We start from the raw sequence: 16,682 nt of genomic DNA, 5'->3' as shown, positions 1-16,682 counted from the left end.
CATACTTCTTGAAAAGCTCTGCTGTTAAAGGCAGAACAATTCCTACAAGTGCCATGGCCCCACTGTTGTTCTAATTCTTGTTTCTTTGTTTTCCACACGCTGCTTTTCAAGCCTCCTTTTTCTTTACAGTCCAAGTGAGAATTGCACTGTGAGGTGTCTGAACCTTGTTGTGCCTCTACATAAAGAGAACAGCAGCAAAGCCTGACAGGTGACTGTGCTGACAGCTCTCGTAGCCAGTAACACGTAACTGTGCTAAATCCCTTGTGATGGCTTTGATTTAATTTTTGCCAGTGAAATCCTTGTAAAAGGAACTGCAGCAGTGTGATGAGCTAAGGTGAAGATGCTGGTTTTAGTAGTGCTCTAAGCTGAGTGGAAGGGCAATTGAATGAGGGTTATATGCTTTCTGTGGACAATAAGGTTGTGGTGCTGTTGGGGTGGGTGCAGAGGAGGGGCCACTGTGATGATCAGAGGGTTGGAGCAGCTCTCCTATGAGGAAAGGCTGGATTGTGGCTCTGGGCAGCCTGGTCTGGTGGTTGGCGACCCTGCACATAGCAGGGGGTTGGAACTGGATGATCTTTGAGATCCTTTTCAACCCAGGCCATTCTATGGCTGTACAGTTCCATACTGGAACAAATATAAAATGCTAACTATGTAAAACATGGAGTCAAACCTGTGTGATTTGTCCACACCAGGAGGTGATTAGAAAACAATTTTTTAAGCTACAAAGCTGCTTGCATGAAAGGAAAAGAAAATAAAACTACAAGAAAAAGGGAAAACCTTTCTTCCTGAAAATAGGAAGAATAATGGACCTGACATGAAATTTGGGTGAAGCTGCCTGATTTTATGAAGCTATTCCCATTATTTTCTTGGTGCTGTGTTTCCCAAATGAGTGGTTTCTGGCTGTGCTGCAGCACCAGTCTGCATGTGAACATCAGCTCTATTCACCATCTGGGAAGATTAGGACTTCCCTTCTCCCACCAGCACCACTGAATTACAGTTACTCAGTGGTTAAACAAAGGAATCCTTAAAGAAGGGTTTACAGCTGTCGTGTTATCTGAAGTGCTTGGGGCATTCTGATGCTATTAAGCTCTATGTATCAACAAGTTCAAAAAGAAAAGGTAGGCATCTGATTGTTGTGCCAGTTTCTAAGTTATTTGGAAAGCTGTACCACCCAACCACTCCTTCTGTTTGATGGAGGTGACAAAGCTCAGTTTAATTTCTGACTGCTGTTTAAATCCTGAAGCTGGAGCTGGTTCCTGGAGCAGAAAAAGCTCGGAAGCTGTCCCTCCTACAAGCAGGCACCTCTGAGCAAAATATGACATCTCGATTTCTGATGGTAAGGTCAGGAGATCTGATTCCAGCGTCTAGCTTTCAGCTTCATGCTATGTTAGTGGGACCTTTGGCATCTAGCACTGACCAACAGCAACTGACAGGCTGGTAACAGTGCACCCCAAAACAGTTATGTGTCTATTTATGTTATGAGGGAAAATTGCATTGCATTGAGATTTCCTATTTTTACACTTTGCAGATCTAACTCGATGCTGGAAGAATCCTGTACGCCATGTTCACACCATTTTCCATGAGCTGGATGAGTCTGTTGTTGGCATTTTAATGCAATTGACCAGGCAGGCAATATGTATGGAGTATTTGGCTCTCTCTACAGTAATGAATATTTCAGTGTCTTCAACGTGTGGCTCATTGTTTCCATTTCAGGCTGCCCAGAGAAGCTGTGGATGCCTGTCCTTGGTGTTGAAGGCGAGGTTGGATGGGTGATGGGCAGCCTGAGCTGGTTAGTGGGCAGCCAGCCCATGGCAGGGTGTTTAGAACTGGATGATCTTGAAGGTTTCTTCCAACCCAAGCCCTCCCGTGATCCTATGATTCTGTGATTTCATTCAGGTTTATTGAGATGAGATGAGTTCTAAATGCGCTGTTCTCCATATGATTATAATTGGAGTCTTAAATTATAATTGGGTGACTTAAAGCAGACACCATACCTTCTGATGGCCAAAATGAAATGAAATCAATCCTTTACTGTGTCAGTAGTCTGTAACTAGAGCCCATCAGGTAATTCCCAGCCTCCTGCCTGTATCAGTGGCTGCACACAGTGAAAAAGTCTGATGGGATTTTAACCTCTAAAATGTTCCAAAGCAACCAGAGGGTGAATATATTCACTATGCAAATACCTGCAGGAATAAGCTTGTCATGTATGTCCTCAGGTAGCACAGTAGTTAATGGTGGGACTCAGTAGGTCATGCTGAAAGTTGAGTCTGCTGGTCTTGAAGGTCTTTTCCAGCCTACATGACCTTATGCTAATATTTCTGTATTTCTTTCTGTTCAGCTCCCAGAAAACCTCCCACCCAGCCCCCAGCTGACCCCGTGGTGAAAAATAAAACAGAAACCTCAGTGACGCTGGCATGGTCCCCTCCGAAGATGCAATGCCCCATTCCAATCGATGGCTACATTGTGGAACGCAAGAAACTAACTGGCTTCACGTGGGTGAGGTGCCACGAGTCTCATGTCCCCGTCCCAGAGTTCACGGTGAGCAATCTGTCTGAAGAGGCTGATGATCAGTTCTGAGTGTCTGCAGTCAATGCGCATGGACAGAGCCCGTCTCTGGAATTCCCAGGGAGCATGCACCTTGGTAAGCACAAAAACCCCAATGGAAATGTATCAGTGTGTGCTGAGCAGCTGTGTTGGTTCCCTAAAGATGTTTCATTTGACTTTAAGGATAGCAGTGCATTAACACACCAAAGGCTTTCCTTTATTCCTAGTTCTCCTATCTCCTATCAACCTCCAGCTACCACTAAAGTGATACAAGTTCTGTTTCTCTGACAGAGATGTGAATATCCTTATCTTTTGATATCTCACATGTGCAAGAGGCAGAACTTTCTGTAACAGATCTTAAGCACAGAAGTGCTTCTTCTAGCACTCATGCAAAGGGAGAAGTAGAAATGTACCTATGATTTAATCTTCCATCTCTAAATGAGATCCCAGACTTGCATCTAAAGAGCATTAAGACATCCATGTTGTTCTTCCTCAGAACCAGTCCTGGCTGTGAAATCCCCCCTAACAGCTGGTGAAGCTGTACCTGGAGGGGATGCCATGTTTACTACTGATCTTACAACAATGTGTTGCAGCACTTGGTACCTCAGTGGTAAAGTCTTACAGGAAAGCGAGAGCTGCATCATCAAGAGAACCCAAACTACTCACAGCCTAATCATAAAGAACATCACCAAGAATGATGGTGGAGCAGACGTGAAATTTGTTGCCGAAAATGTTGATGTCAGCACCAAGATGAGAGTGAGAGGTATTTGCTTTGATCCTTCTCCTTTCCTCTTCCAGTCAAGGCATAGTTGCTGTGATCTGCTGATTAGAACTGGGGCTGCAGGCATTCACTGACTGTACCAAATACCTGAAATTGCATCCCATGGACTGATGTGAGTCCTGGTAATGACCTAAACATGATAGCACTGAGTGTAGGGTAAGCCAGTCTACCCAGCTGCTTGGTATCTGAACCAGATTGCTTCATGCCAGCTGATGAATGTCTGCAGTTCACAGCTACTGGCCAGTGCATTCAGTCAGCAGGTTTACCACTGCATCACCATAGAGCAGTACTTTCAGCTCCAGGTTCAGACAGCCTTTCTGATTGCACTGGAATAGTTTAGAAGTAGGGGAGCAATCATTCCAATAATATCTCTGTCAATCAGCTTTGCATGACAAAATAGAACAAAGATTCATGATGGGAGGACCTGTTTGTCATTGGGTGGAAACCTCTGCAGAAGCATGTTTAGAGCATTCTTAATCAGTAGAAGGAGATGTTTGGTTGATTTTTACTTAGTAAATCCGGCAAGAAGACCAAATGAAATATCTTGAATTGCTCAGCACTGACACAATGATGAGTGCAGGAACAGAAGGTGATACTTTTTTAGGGATCTTGCAGCAAACATTGACCACGTTAGCCTGATCTAAATTGAAATAATGAGGCCTTTGCTCCTGACAGGTGCTGCAGTGAGATTTACCAATAAGAGCAAAGATGTAGAAAAGATCTCCGCTCGGCTGCGTGAGGAAGCCAAACTGCAGGCTGAGCTTTCAGACACAGGCGCTACTGTGGAGTGGATGAAGGATGGGAAGGAGCTCAAGGCCAGTGAAAAATATGAACTGCACATTGTGGGGAAGAAACACACCCTGAAAAATCACAACGTCTCAATGGATGATGCTGTAAGTTGTCAGTGCATCTGTGAGGGGGATAAAATGCATGAGTTTGCATGATGAGGCTCTTCATCATCTTCTGCTGGCTTGTCACCCTTGTTGATCCATGGAGAAACAAGAAAGGCCTAGAGTAGTGTATGCACTTTGGCATTGGAGAGCTTACTTAATTGCTTGTTCTCAAAGAACAAACTCCAGAGAGTCATGGAGACATCTCCAAACAGAATTGAATAATGGGACTAAATTGATGGAGAGCAGAACTTCCTGCCACGGCTTGTCAGCTAGTCTTAATTTTGCTTTTCTTCTCTCTGTCATGTTAGCATAATATTTCATACTGGCAGGTCTGCCCAAAGAATTAAATGAATTAGCTGATGGACGTTTCCATGTGCTTTGCACTGTAATGTGACTATCAAATGAGTAATCAATGCTGTTATTTTAAAATCTGTGTTGGCAAGCTGTAAGACAAACAGCTGCTGTTGGTAGCTTGGTTACTGCAGAATCAGCTTTTGTGTATCTCATAGATAGGGAAGAGACCCTTAAGGGTCAGCTAGTTGGACTCCCTTGCAATGAACAGGGGCACCGCAGCTCCATCAGGTGCTCTGAGCCCTGTCCATCCTGACTTTGAACATGCTCAGGCTCACAAATCTTATACCTATGCCACACACTCGCAGTATTTCACCATTCAGCATCACCACTTGTATCTTCTCTTGCTGTAAATCAGAGCGAGCTGGTAAATCATCTGCTGTGCGGGTCAGCTGTGTCTCTCTGTCACGGGTTACTTAGATTTACCTATGCCCGTGACAGGGGAAGCCACCCCACGCCCCCCCCCCCCGGGGCTAGGAAAGGAGGGGGAAAAGGGGAGTGGGATAAAACAGCGACAATCTAAGGAGGAAAAACTTATTTTACTAAATATGATATCAAAATACAAGATAACACAATATAATATAATTAAGGCTAACAAAATCGAACGAAACAGAGAGAGAGAGTCTCCGAAAACTGAGAGGCCTACTGTGAACTCTAGGCGACACGGCTGGAACGCTTCCCACTCTCCGAGAAGTTCGAGAGAAGAAGGAGCGCACTCCAGCCTGGGAACGAGATTATATAGAGTCCTGGTCCCGTGACTTATTGTTACTCCTGTTGTTCTCTGGGATATGTAGTCTTCTTCTGTGGACTGCACATTCAACAGAAGTATCCATACTTGACATGATGTTATGATGTGGAATACTGATAGCAAAATTACAAAATTCAAAACCATGACATTCCACCCCTTATTCTACATTATTACATCATGGTTAATATATACATATATATACATATATACACGTATGTAAAATTGTGATAGCTAAATAGCAGAATTGTATGTAACATAACTAAATGTACAACTATAATAACTAAAATACACTACACATGCAAACATATATATATATATAGATACATAAAATTATTGACTGCACTCCCCCAGCATCAAATTCCCTTGTGGCACACATTGAACATCCCCATCCTTCTGCATTACCCACCAAGTGCACCCAGGTCCCTGGGCAAAGACAGTTCCACGGATAGGTTTGCCCTTTCCAGAAGCTGGAAGGACCCAAACAGCTTTTCCCAACATGTTCTTTACATGTATAACAGGGACCTTATCTCCTTCTACAGTGTGTAGGGGGCTAGATTGACTAGGACCATCACGATTGACAGATCCTCTAGTATTGACCAACCAAGTGGCTTCTGCCAGATTCTTCTCCCAGTGCTTAAATGTTCCACCACCCATTGCTTTCAACATAGTTTTCAACAACCCATTATATCGTTCAATTTTACCAGAAGCTGGTGCATGGTAGGGAATATGATAAATCCACTCAATGCCATGATCTTTGGTCCAAGTATTTATAAGAGAATTTTTGAAATGTGTCCCATTATCAGATTCAGTTCTTTCTGGGGTGCCATGTCGCCACAGGACTTGTTTCTCAAGACCTAATATGGTGTTTCGAGCAGTAGCATGGGGTACTGCGTATGTTTCAAGCCACCCAGTGGTTGCCTCTACCATAGTGAGTACATAACACTTACCACTGCGAGATCGTGGCAAGGTGATATAATCAACCTGCCACGCCTCCCCATATTTATACTTTTGCCATCGCCCTTCCTCCCAGAGAGGTTTCATCCTTCTGGCTTGTTTAATTATGGCACATGTTTCACAATCATGAATAATCTGCGCAATAGCGTCCATGGTTAAGTCCACCCCTCGGTCTCTGGCACACTTATATGTTGCGTCTCTTCCTTGATGGCCTGAGGTCTCATGAGCCCATCGAGCTAGAAATAATTCGCCCTTATTCTGCCAATCCAAGTCGATTTGAGCCACCTCAATTCTAGCAGCTTTATCTACCTGATGGTTGTTTTGTTGTTCTTCAGTAGCCCGACTTTTGGGCACATGTGCATCCACATGACGCACCTTTACAACCATATTCTTTGTTCGGGAAGCAATGTCCTTCCATAGTTCAGCGGCCCAAACAGATTTTCCCCTCCGTTGCCAGTTATTTTGTTCCCACCGCTGTAACCACCCCCATAAGGCATTTGCCACCATCCATGAGTCAGTATAAAGATACAGCATTGGCCACCTCTCCCGTTCCGCAACATCTAAGGCCAGCTGGACAGCTTTTACCTCCGCAAACTGACTTGATTCTCCCTTACCTTCAGTGGCCTCTGCAACCTGTCGTGTGGGGCTCCACACAGCAGCCTTCCATTTGCGATGCTTCCCTACAATGCGACATGATCCGTCAGTGAATAGGGCATATTTCTTTTCATTTTCTGGTAATTCGTTGTATGGTGGGGCCTCTTTAGCACGTGATACCTCTTCTGCTGGTGATGTTCCAAACTTTTTATCTTCAGGCCAGTCCATGATTACCTCTAGGATTCCTGGACGATTGAGGTTTCCCATTCGCGCTCGCTGTGTAATCAGCGTAATCCACTTGCTCCAGGTGACATCGGTAGCATGATGGGTGGAGGGAACCTGTCCTTTGAACATCCAGTTCAGCACTGGCAGTCGAGGTGCCAAAAGGAGCTGTGTTTCAGTCCCGACTACTTCGGAAGCAGCCCGAACCCCCTCATACGCGGCTAAGATCTCCTTCTCAGTTGGAGTGTAGCACTCTTCAGACCCCTTATATGATCGACTCCAGAATCCCAGGGGTCGGCCTCGGGTCTCTCCTGAGGCTCTTTGCCACAAACTCCAAGTGGGGCCTTTCTCTCCAGCAGCAGTGTAGAGGATGTTCTTTACATCCTGTCCAGTCCGTACTGGCCCCAGGGCTACAGCACGGGCTATCTCTTGTTTAATCTGTTCAAAAGCCTGCTGCTGCTCAGGGCCCCATGCAAAATCGTTCTTCCGCGTTACCTGATAAAGGGGGCTTACAATGAGGCTGTAGTTTGGAATGTGCATCCTCCAAAAGCCCACTGCACCCAGGAAAGATTGTGTCTCTTTCTTGCTAGTTGGTGGAGACATGGCAGTGATTTTGTCAATCACTGTTGGGATGTGACGACGTCCATCCTGCCACTTTATACCTAAGAACTGAATTTCCTGGGCAGGTCCTTTTACTTTGCTTCGCTTAATAGCAAAGCCAGCTTGTAGAAGAATCTGGATTATCTGCTCTCCTTTTGTGAAAACTTCTTCTGCTGTATCGCCCCACACAACAATGTCATCAATGTACTGCAGGTGTTCAGGAGCACCACCCTGTTCCAGTACAGTTTGGACCAACCCATGGCAAATGGTTGGGCTGTGTTTCCACCCCTGGGGCAAACGGTTCCAAGTATACTGAATGCCCCTCCAGGTGAAGGCAAACTGTGGCTTGCATTCTGTGGCCAAAGGAATAGAAAAGAAGGCATTGGCAATGTCAATGGTGGCATACCATTTGGCTGCTTTTGACTCCAGCTCGTACTGGAGTTCCAACATGTCCGGCACAGCAGCGCTCAATGGGGGTGTGACCTCATTCAGGCCACGGTAGTCTACTGTCAGCCTCCATTCTCCACTGGCTTTATGGGACTGGCCATATGGGACTGTTAAAAGGTGAGTGAGTTTTACTGATCACTCCCTGATTCTCCAACTGGCGAATCAAATCATGAATGGGGAGCAAGGAATCCTTGTTGGTGCGATACTGCCGTCTGTGCACTGTCTTTGTAGCAATCGGTACCTGCTGCTCTTTTACTCGTAGCAGCCCCACAACAGACGGGTCCTCTGACAGGCCAGGCAAAACAGACAGCTGCTTAATGTTGTCCATGTCTACAGCAGCTATCCCAAAGGCCCATCGATACCCCTTAGGATCCTTGAAATGCCCCCTTCTGAGGTAATCAATACCCAGTATACATGGAGCCCCTGGGCCAGTCACAATAGGATGTTTTTGCCAGTCTTTGCCAGTGAGGCTTATTTCAGCCTCCAGCACAGTCAATTCTTGAGAGCCCCCAGTCACTCCAGAAATATGGATTGATTCTGTCCCTTCATGACTGGAGGGCATTAGGGTGCACTGTGCACCGGTATCCACCAGCGCCTTATATTATTGTGGTTCTGATGTGCCAGGCCATCGAATCCACACAGTCCAATAAACTCTATTATCCCTTTCCCTCCCCTGACTGAGGGCAGGGCCCCTCTATTGGTTACCTGTGATGACTGGAGCAACTCCACTGGTGGTTGGTATGTCTAGTAGTTCTTTCACCCGTGCTCGTAGTGCAGAAGTGGGCTGATCATGCCACTTCCTCATGTCTTCTCCACGGTCACGTAGGTAGCGCCACATGGAAACACGCGGTGCAATCGTACTGTTGTTCTTTGCTCGAGCTGGGAAGCGTGTGTGTTTAACAGCTGAGACTTTTGATGATGCAGGTGGGGAGTAGGACTGGACTAGTTTGATCAGATCCTTCATTAGACCTGGTGGCCCGTACGAGGATTGACCTTCATCAGTTGTTTCTGATACTATTACGGGATCATTACAATTAGTTGATGGAAACAATTTCTTGCACATTTCATCTACTCGGTTTTCTAGCCGTGAGATGGCAGAAACTGCGGCATGCAGTTGGGGGAGCTGCTGATCGATGGTTTGAAGCATTATAATCAGCTCAACAACTCGGGGCCATCTGTCCACGAACCCTTTAGAACCTGTTACCAATGACTGTGCCATTCTCTCTGGTGCTGTACTTGTGATTTTCTGCCACATGTCAGGATCGGCCCTCACTCTCTCAGGGTCAAGTTCGCTTGGATCAGGGCTGTACAACATTTTCGCCATGGCCAATTCCCTCAGGCGCTGAATACCTTTTTGGACGGTATTCCAACTATCAAATTTAGGCTTCAAAGCATCCTTATAGGGGTACCTTTCTCTCACGGCTTCTAACAGCCGCAACCAGAGAGTGGCAGCTCCATCCGAACATCTGCTAATCCCTCTGTCGATACCTGCATCTTGGGCAATGCTTCCTAGTTGGCGAGCTTTATTACCATCTAGAGACAAGCTGTTGGCCCCGTTGTCCCAGCAGCGAAGCAACCAAGCAAGGATACCTTCATCTTGACGCCATGTGAACTCCTTTCTTGAGCCTTGGATTTCAGTCAGCTTCAGAGGTCGACAATAGGTGATTTCCTCCTCATCATCAGTCTCTTCTTCATGCCTCTTGGTTTTTGCCTTTGCTTTTTTCGGTACTGCTCCATGCCCGGCACCTGGGTCTTCTGCTGCCCCCCCCTGTGCTTCTCCTTCTTTTCGTTCTAGACGCATGGACACCCGTTTCCATTTCTTGCCTTCCACAGGGGCAACTGATATTGCTACTGATGCCTCCTGTGACTGATCAGAATTAACTTGGGCTTGAATCTCAGATCGGAAACTCTCTCTCTCCAGAATAGTATGATACAAAGCACGGTATGCATAAGCCAAACCCCACATAAGGTTTACCTCCTTAGATCTCTGACCCAAATACTCACTTAATTTCTTAGGGTCCCTTAGGTGTTCAAGAGTGAAATCCCATGACACTGCGGGTCCCCATGCTTCTAAGACTTTTCCTAAACCTTTCCATATTCCCTGCCAGTCATCATTCTCTGGTTCTGGAGGAGACTTCCGCATAGAACGAATGCATAGGAACATATATGCATGCATTGATAGTGATAACATGAATGCAAGTATGAACCCTATCTCAGTTATTGAAAAGTGTGTGGAAATCTGAGAGTACAACCTAAATAAAAAGGGTTTTTTTAGCCTGTACAATGAATTAAACATGGTGGTGTTTGTAAAATTGCCTGTTCCATCTGGGATGCAAGTATTTGTAAAATTGCCTGTTCCATCTGGGATGCAAGTGTTTGTAAGATTCACAATTCCATCTGGGGTGTAGATGCCAAAATTCTGACCATACCACATCTCGTAAAAGTACCAGGCAGGTGTCTCCATCAGTATCCACCTTATTAGGCTATATATCTGCACAATTCCACAACACCAAATTATGGTGTTAATAGTTGACCAATACTTTAAGAAGATCATAATTGCTTTCAATCCCTTAAACAGAGCAACTGGGATGAAGAGTGGATTCATAGCTGGCAGGCTCTGTAAAAGTCAGAGCTAGCTAGCTTCGCTCTAAGGGAGAAAGAAATCCCTTTGTTTTCTACACAAAAGTTAGATAGCAGTGCTGAGAATGTGCAGCAGCCCTTAATGTTGACAATTTGTCTGGTATTTCAAGGTCACGTTCTCTGTGAGCAGCTACGGAAAGATAACACTCCCAACACTCCCGTAACGAAGCTCTTTAAGAGCAAAGAGAGAGTTGTTCTAAAAGCTAAAAAGCTCTATGCCCGCATTCTCCACCAAAAAATCTGTCACGGGTTACTTAGATTTACCTATGCCCGTGACAGGGGAAGCCACCCCACGCCCCCCCCCCCGGGGCCCGGAAAGGAGGGGGAAAAGGGGAGTGGGATAAAACAGCGACAATCTAAGGAGGAAAAACTTATTTTACTAAATATGATATCGAAATACAAGATAACACAATATAATATAATTAAGGCTAACAAAATCGAACGAAACAGAGAGAGTGAGTCTCCGAAAACCGAGAGGCCTACTGTGAACTCTAGGCGACACGGCTGGAACGCTTCCCACTCTCCAAGAAGTTCGAGAGAAGAAGGAGCGCACTCCAGCCTGGGAACGAGATTATATAGAGTCCTGGTCCCGTGACTTATTGTTACTCCTGTTGTTGTCTGGGATATGTAGTCTTCTTCTGTGGACTGCACATTCAACAGAAGTATCCATACTTGACATGATGTTATGATGTGGAATACTGATAGCAAAATTACAAAATTCAAAACCATGACACTCTCCCATGGGCATCACGTGGCTGCTGGGAGGCTCTGAAGAGCTGCAGCCAGAGGTGTGTCACCCGCTGGGCCTCGTGCCCAAAGGAGCCCACAGGAAAGTGTTGTTGCAGTTTGTCATGCACTGCACTGCCATGAGACTTGACGTGCCAGACATCCTCTGACACGTGAGCTCCTGCATCCAGGCAGGACATCTGAGACGTCTCCTTCAGCCTGACGTGGCTGCAGTTTCACACTGGTTTTACTAAGGAAGGAGAAGGCACGTGGATGAAACTCTTTTCCTGCTCTTCCTGGCATTAGCTCATAGTACAAGTAAAGCACTGTCAGGTCAAGCCTGGAGGAGTAATGCTTGTCACTGACCTGTTCCTGTTCAGGGTGGAGCTGGAGGGTAAAATAACACAAGAAATTGTCATTGAAATTCAATATCTGTGAAATTCAGCAGGCTGCATTCACAGAACCTGGCGTTAAGATCTGTTTTCTGGTTTATTTCTTGAGCCTATTTTCCATAACCCAGTCCTCATTTATGAACCGAAGCTCTACTGAAAACCTTTCGCTGTGTATGCTCATGCTGCAGTGCAGCTCTTGTGACCTTTAACAGCACATTCAAGTTCCTCTGATCACAGGATCCTTAAGGTTGATTAAGACCCTCTAGTCCGACTGCTCACCCATCTCCACCAAGATGCTCACCATCAGCTAGCTAAAAACTCAGCAGAGATGATAGATCAAGCCCAACACTGGATTTGGGATGGCTAGAGATTCCTAAGATATTGAAGGATTGCTTGCAGGTGGTGTTGGCTCAGGTATTCACCCTGCATCCCACCTCCCGTTCTGTTTGGTTGAGAATCATGCATTCTGCAATTTCACTTTGTAATTCAAAGCCCCTTTCTTTATCTGTTAAAAAACTGATCTAAAACAAGCCGAGAAGACTCCGTTGGAACTGGTTGATGCAGAACAAAGGCATCCCCAAAGGACAAGTTGCACTGTTTGATGAACATTATTGGATGAGAGCTAAGCTAAGATTTAAAAAGTTCTGGGGCTGTCTCTGAGCATCAAATACAGAGGAAGCCTGCATGATTCCCTGAGAATGGATACCTCCTACTTTGGTGTAGGGTTAAGGGAACACTAGCAGTAACTCCTATCACAAAATGTCACATGGCTCAGACAAAAAAGCCATCAAGAGGGCTTAATTAGGAGCACCAAATGGTCACAAGATGGTCTTAGGGCAGGGAAGTAATCTATCTACGTGACATTGATTGATGCTATTAGTTCTAAACAGCTTGACTCTAGAGGGACTGTTCTTCTTTGGTCACCTAGTTTTACAAGAATAGATGACTCCTGTCTATTACACTTTCTAACTCATTATTTGTTCACTGATGCCATAAATGTGCCTGGCATAGCAATTGGCCTTGGTATATTCAGTGACTGAAAGCAACAGTTGTTGCTCTAAGAAATGCAATGCTAAGCTAGGTCTGCCTGTAGCTGACAGCCATCAGCTTGCTCCTCAAGCAGGTTCTGTCTGGATGGAATGAAGGGCATGAAATACTGATGTGCTCTTCAAACGCTGCTTGTTAGCTTAGAGACAAAGTGTTGAATAGGTTTGTTCATGCATTGCAAACACGTTACTTATCTGCCTTCATTTTAGCTTCAGAAGAACATGTGCAGAATACAGAATTGATTAAAAGAAATAAGAACTGTCTGCATAGAACTTACTCTTTCCTTACACAGGAGAATCAAGCACACGTTTGTATGTGAGTACCTCCAGAGGTGAAACTCAATCACCCAAATGTAATGAGCAGAGACATTACAATCAGTTCTAACTGTATCTTCATGCTGTGCTGAATAAGCCTGAGTCAGGATGTAAACCACTTTCTCTTTTTTTCTTCAGATGAAGCCATTAATGTTGTCAGCAAGCCCAAAACCACTTCAGAAATATCAGTCAGTCCTTCTGAAGACCTGGAGCTGGTGTGTGAGGTGTCAGCTGCAAGCGGAGCTGTCGTATGGAAGAAAGATCAAACAGAGGTGAAGCAGGACCAGAGGACAACCATCATCTCCAAGGGGACGCACCGCAAGCTCATGGTCAAAAATGTGACCCTGAAAGACCAAGGGAGCTACAGCTGTGAAACAAAAGATGACAAAGCAACATTCCAAGTGAAAGTCAGAGGTGAGAAAATGCTTGGAATCCCAGAGAGAAAGGAACGCTTCATTTTGTGTGTCTTGCATTTGGAGGATCAACTGACAGCCTCTCTGGTGCAAAACATTTTGGCTATAGGACTTTCTTGGTCATCTAGTATCATAGCAACACTTTTCTACATGTGATTTACATCCAGGAATGAATTACTGCAACAAAGGGGAGTACAGCTGCGAGGCTGCTGGCTAGAAACTCACCTTCAAGATTCATGTAACTGGTAGAAAACACGTTTTGGTTGATATTCTTTGATTATTCCCTAGTCTGGCTGTGGAAATGTCTGTGTGAACGTGTCCTCTTTATTCTGCCATGAAACTGTTTTGAGAAGGATGAAAAGAAATGCTTACAAACGTGCAGCTAAAATGATTATTTGTTTTTAACAATATTTCATCCAGCTCTTCCCCTACAATTACTTTTATCATCAGCTGTCCATGGATGTCCAACTGTGATTTGTACAATGTGCAACACTGCTCTACCAGTTGATATTTCAACAGTACTATTTACACAGACGTCCTTTTCTGCTCCAAATCCACACCAGCCATGGGAGAGGGAGTAGGTGAGCATCTTCCTCCATTAGCTTGATCTAAATCTGACAGCTTCATCCAATCCAGGGCTTCTCCAAGACCTTTGAAAATTCTGTTACTGTTGAGGAGACAGCAGGCTTCTGGGCTTAGGTTAGAATATGGTGCCCTGTTGATGGGTCCTGAGAGTGTCCAAGCCTTACATGGAGAAAACCATCACTGCTCTTAAGATGTTTTGCAAGCAGGTGAAACTTGATTGAAGTGTGGCAGTGATGCTTTCTGAGATCTCTGGCCCCTAGATTTTCTAGGCTTTTTGTTTGCCTCTTAAGATACAGTGAGCTGCTCTTAATTGTGGCTGTGTCCTTTGCCACGTGCATACCTCTGAGCACACAGTTATTTTGAGCTCCTCTTCTTCCAGTGGCTCGGATGAGCAATTCTGAGAGATATGCAGAATGGGGATGGCTGTGCTGCTGCTTCCTTTTCTGTCTTAGCTGTGGTTTTCCCTTGCAGGGCACAGTTCTCTGCCTGGGCCCAAGTCTGTGTGGGTCTCTCCATCCACAAAGCTGTTCACCGTGCAGGCGGCACAGGCTGAGAGGAGAGGCCAGAGCAGCTCTCCTGTTGCAACACGGAGCAGCAAGATACAAGTGGAGGAAGGGCCTGCAGCTGTACTGAGGAACTTCAACGCAATCATTGATTTTCCATCTGAAAGATAAAGAAAGAGGAATTCCCTTTCCAGCCCCTACCATCATTGTTCGGATGATTTTTATTGGTTTATTTTTTGTCCATTATATCTTTGAGGATTCAACTAACACACAGTTGCCCTATGGCCTCAGTGGAGCCACACAAGGTGCCTTTCCTTCCTGGTTGGGCAGGCAGTCACAAGATGCAGAAAGCCATGCTGGCGTCTATCCTGTTCTGTGCTGGCTGTACATGGAAATCTTGGGGTTTTCCAGATTTCAGGGCCATGTGCCTGAAACCAATTGTGCTTCTCCTGTAAGCAGAGCTGTTGGTCAGACTTGCTGGCACTAGAAATTAAAGGTGGCAGTGAGCTGAGGCCGAGGAGGTGTTAACGTAAGAGTCAGGGATGCTTTTGAGCTTCCCTTATAACTGTACGGTTCCTCAGAAAGCAGTTACGCCTGCCAGCTCCTTTCCTGTCCGGCTGTGGAGCCTTTGCTCACATGCTCCGAATCTTGCTTGAAATCATTGAGAGGAATGTAGCCAGCAGGACTTGAGGGCTGAGCTGTAGGAATGGAAGCATCCTCTGCTGTTTGAAACAGAGGGTGTTTCTAGGCTGTGTTTCAGCAGAAAGCAGGCAGTGGCGGGAACAGGCAACTATTGGCAAGGGCTCGGTGCAGCTCTTCCCTCACCCTGCACCACGACTGACAGCATGCTCTGTTTTCTCTCCAGACTGAGTTCTCCCAGTAAGAGAGCAGAGTCAGCAGCTGGCAGTTGGCGTTCCTGCTTCTGCCTGGGCAAACCATCCCCTGTGGCCAAACACCAACTGCAGAGCAGTGCCAGGGAGCCCTCTGAAGTAGAAGTCTTGGTCCTGGCAGGTAAGGGTGCAAATCCAGCTTTCAAAACACTGCTTGTCAGCAACACAGGTAGAATTCATGCTTTCAGTGGGCTTGTACCTCCTTCTGGCATTCAAGCCTGTGCCTGACATCTTTGGTTGACTCCTGTCTTTCCCAGATGAGTCTCACAAGCTGCTTGAAACCTGCTTGACAGGCAGCACCAAGCCTTTGCCTCCTTGGACAGTGAAAGTTTGACGCTAAATGCTGTGTATCTACTCTTTCCAGGTGAATCCATCCCTTGCCAATACAGGAACCCACCAGCAAGTTGCAATGATGCACGTTGTGCTTCCATCAATGGAGTGCAGTTAGGATGCATGAGTCACTGCAGTTCCAAGGACAGCCTTCCACGTGACAGCAATGATGGAGAGAAGGATGTTTGACCTATTCAGTTTTGGGCCCCTCCCTGCAAGAAAACCTTGCGGTTCTGGAACGTCTTCAGCTACGAAGGTAGTGAGGGGTCTGGAGCACAAACCTGACGAGGAGCTGCTGAGGGAACTAGGATTGTTCAGCTTGGAAAAGAGGAGGCTCAGGGGAGACCTTATAACTCTCTATAACGTCCTGAAGGGAGGTTGTAGTGAGCTGGGGTTTGGCCTCTTCTCTCGTGTGATCAGTTATAGATCTAGAGGGAATGGTTTTAAGCTGTGCCAGGAAAGATTCAGGCTGGACATTAGGAAATATTACTTCCCCTAAAGGGTATTCAGGCATTGGATAGCACTGCCCAGGGAGGTGGTGGAGTCACCGACCATGGGAGTGCTCAAGAAACGTTTGGATGTTGTGTTGAGAGGTATGATTTATCCGGGAAGTGTTGGTAATGGTTGGACCAGATGATTTTGTAGGTCTTCTCCAACCTTGATAATTCTGTGATTCTGAGTTGAGAAACTTTTCTTGCTCAAGTCCAG

The 16,682-nt window shown here is 45.7% G+C and overlaps 1 long non-coding RNA gene across 1 annotated transcript; it reads left to right on the top strand.

Annotated features, from left to right (window-relative positions):
- The first annotated feature begins 14,983 nt into the window (after positions 1-14,983).
- Positions 14,984-16,346, top strand: LOC146756090 (uncharacterized). Its single transcript, XR_014937617.1, has 3 exons — positions 14,984-15,059; positions 15,620-15,765; positions 16,009-16,346. It is a non-coding gene; the product is annotated as an uncharacterized LOC146756090 (long non-coding RNA).
- Positions 16,347-16,682: the final 336 nt, after the last annotated feature.

This window comes from Coturnix japonica, chromosome 28, assembly GCF_054131305.1.
Source record: "Coturnix japonica strain WE chromosome 28, WE-NBRP24, whole genome shotgun sequence".
In the NCBI taxonomy this organism is placed as follows: Eukaryota; Metazoa; Chordata; class Aves; order Galliformes; family Phasianidae; genus Coturnix; species Coturnix japonica.
Note: the sequence above shows the minus strand (reverse complement) of the source record. Positions and strands in the feature narration are given on the sequence as shown.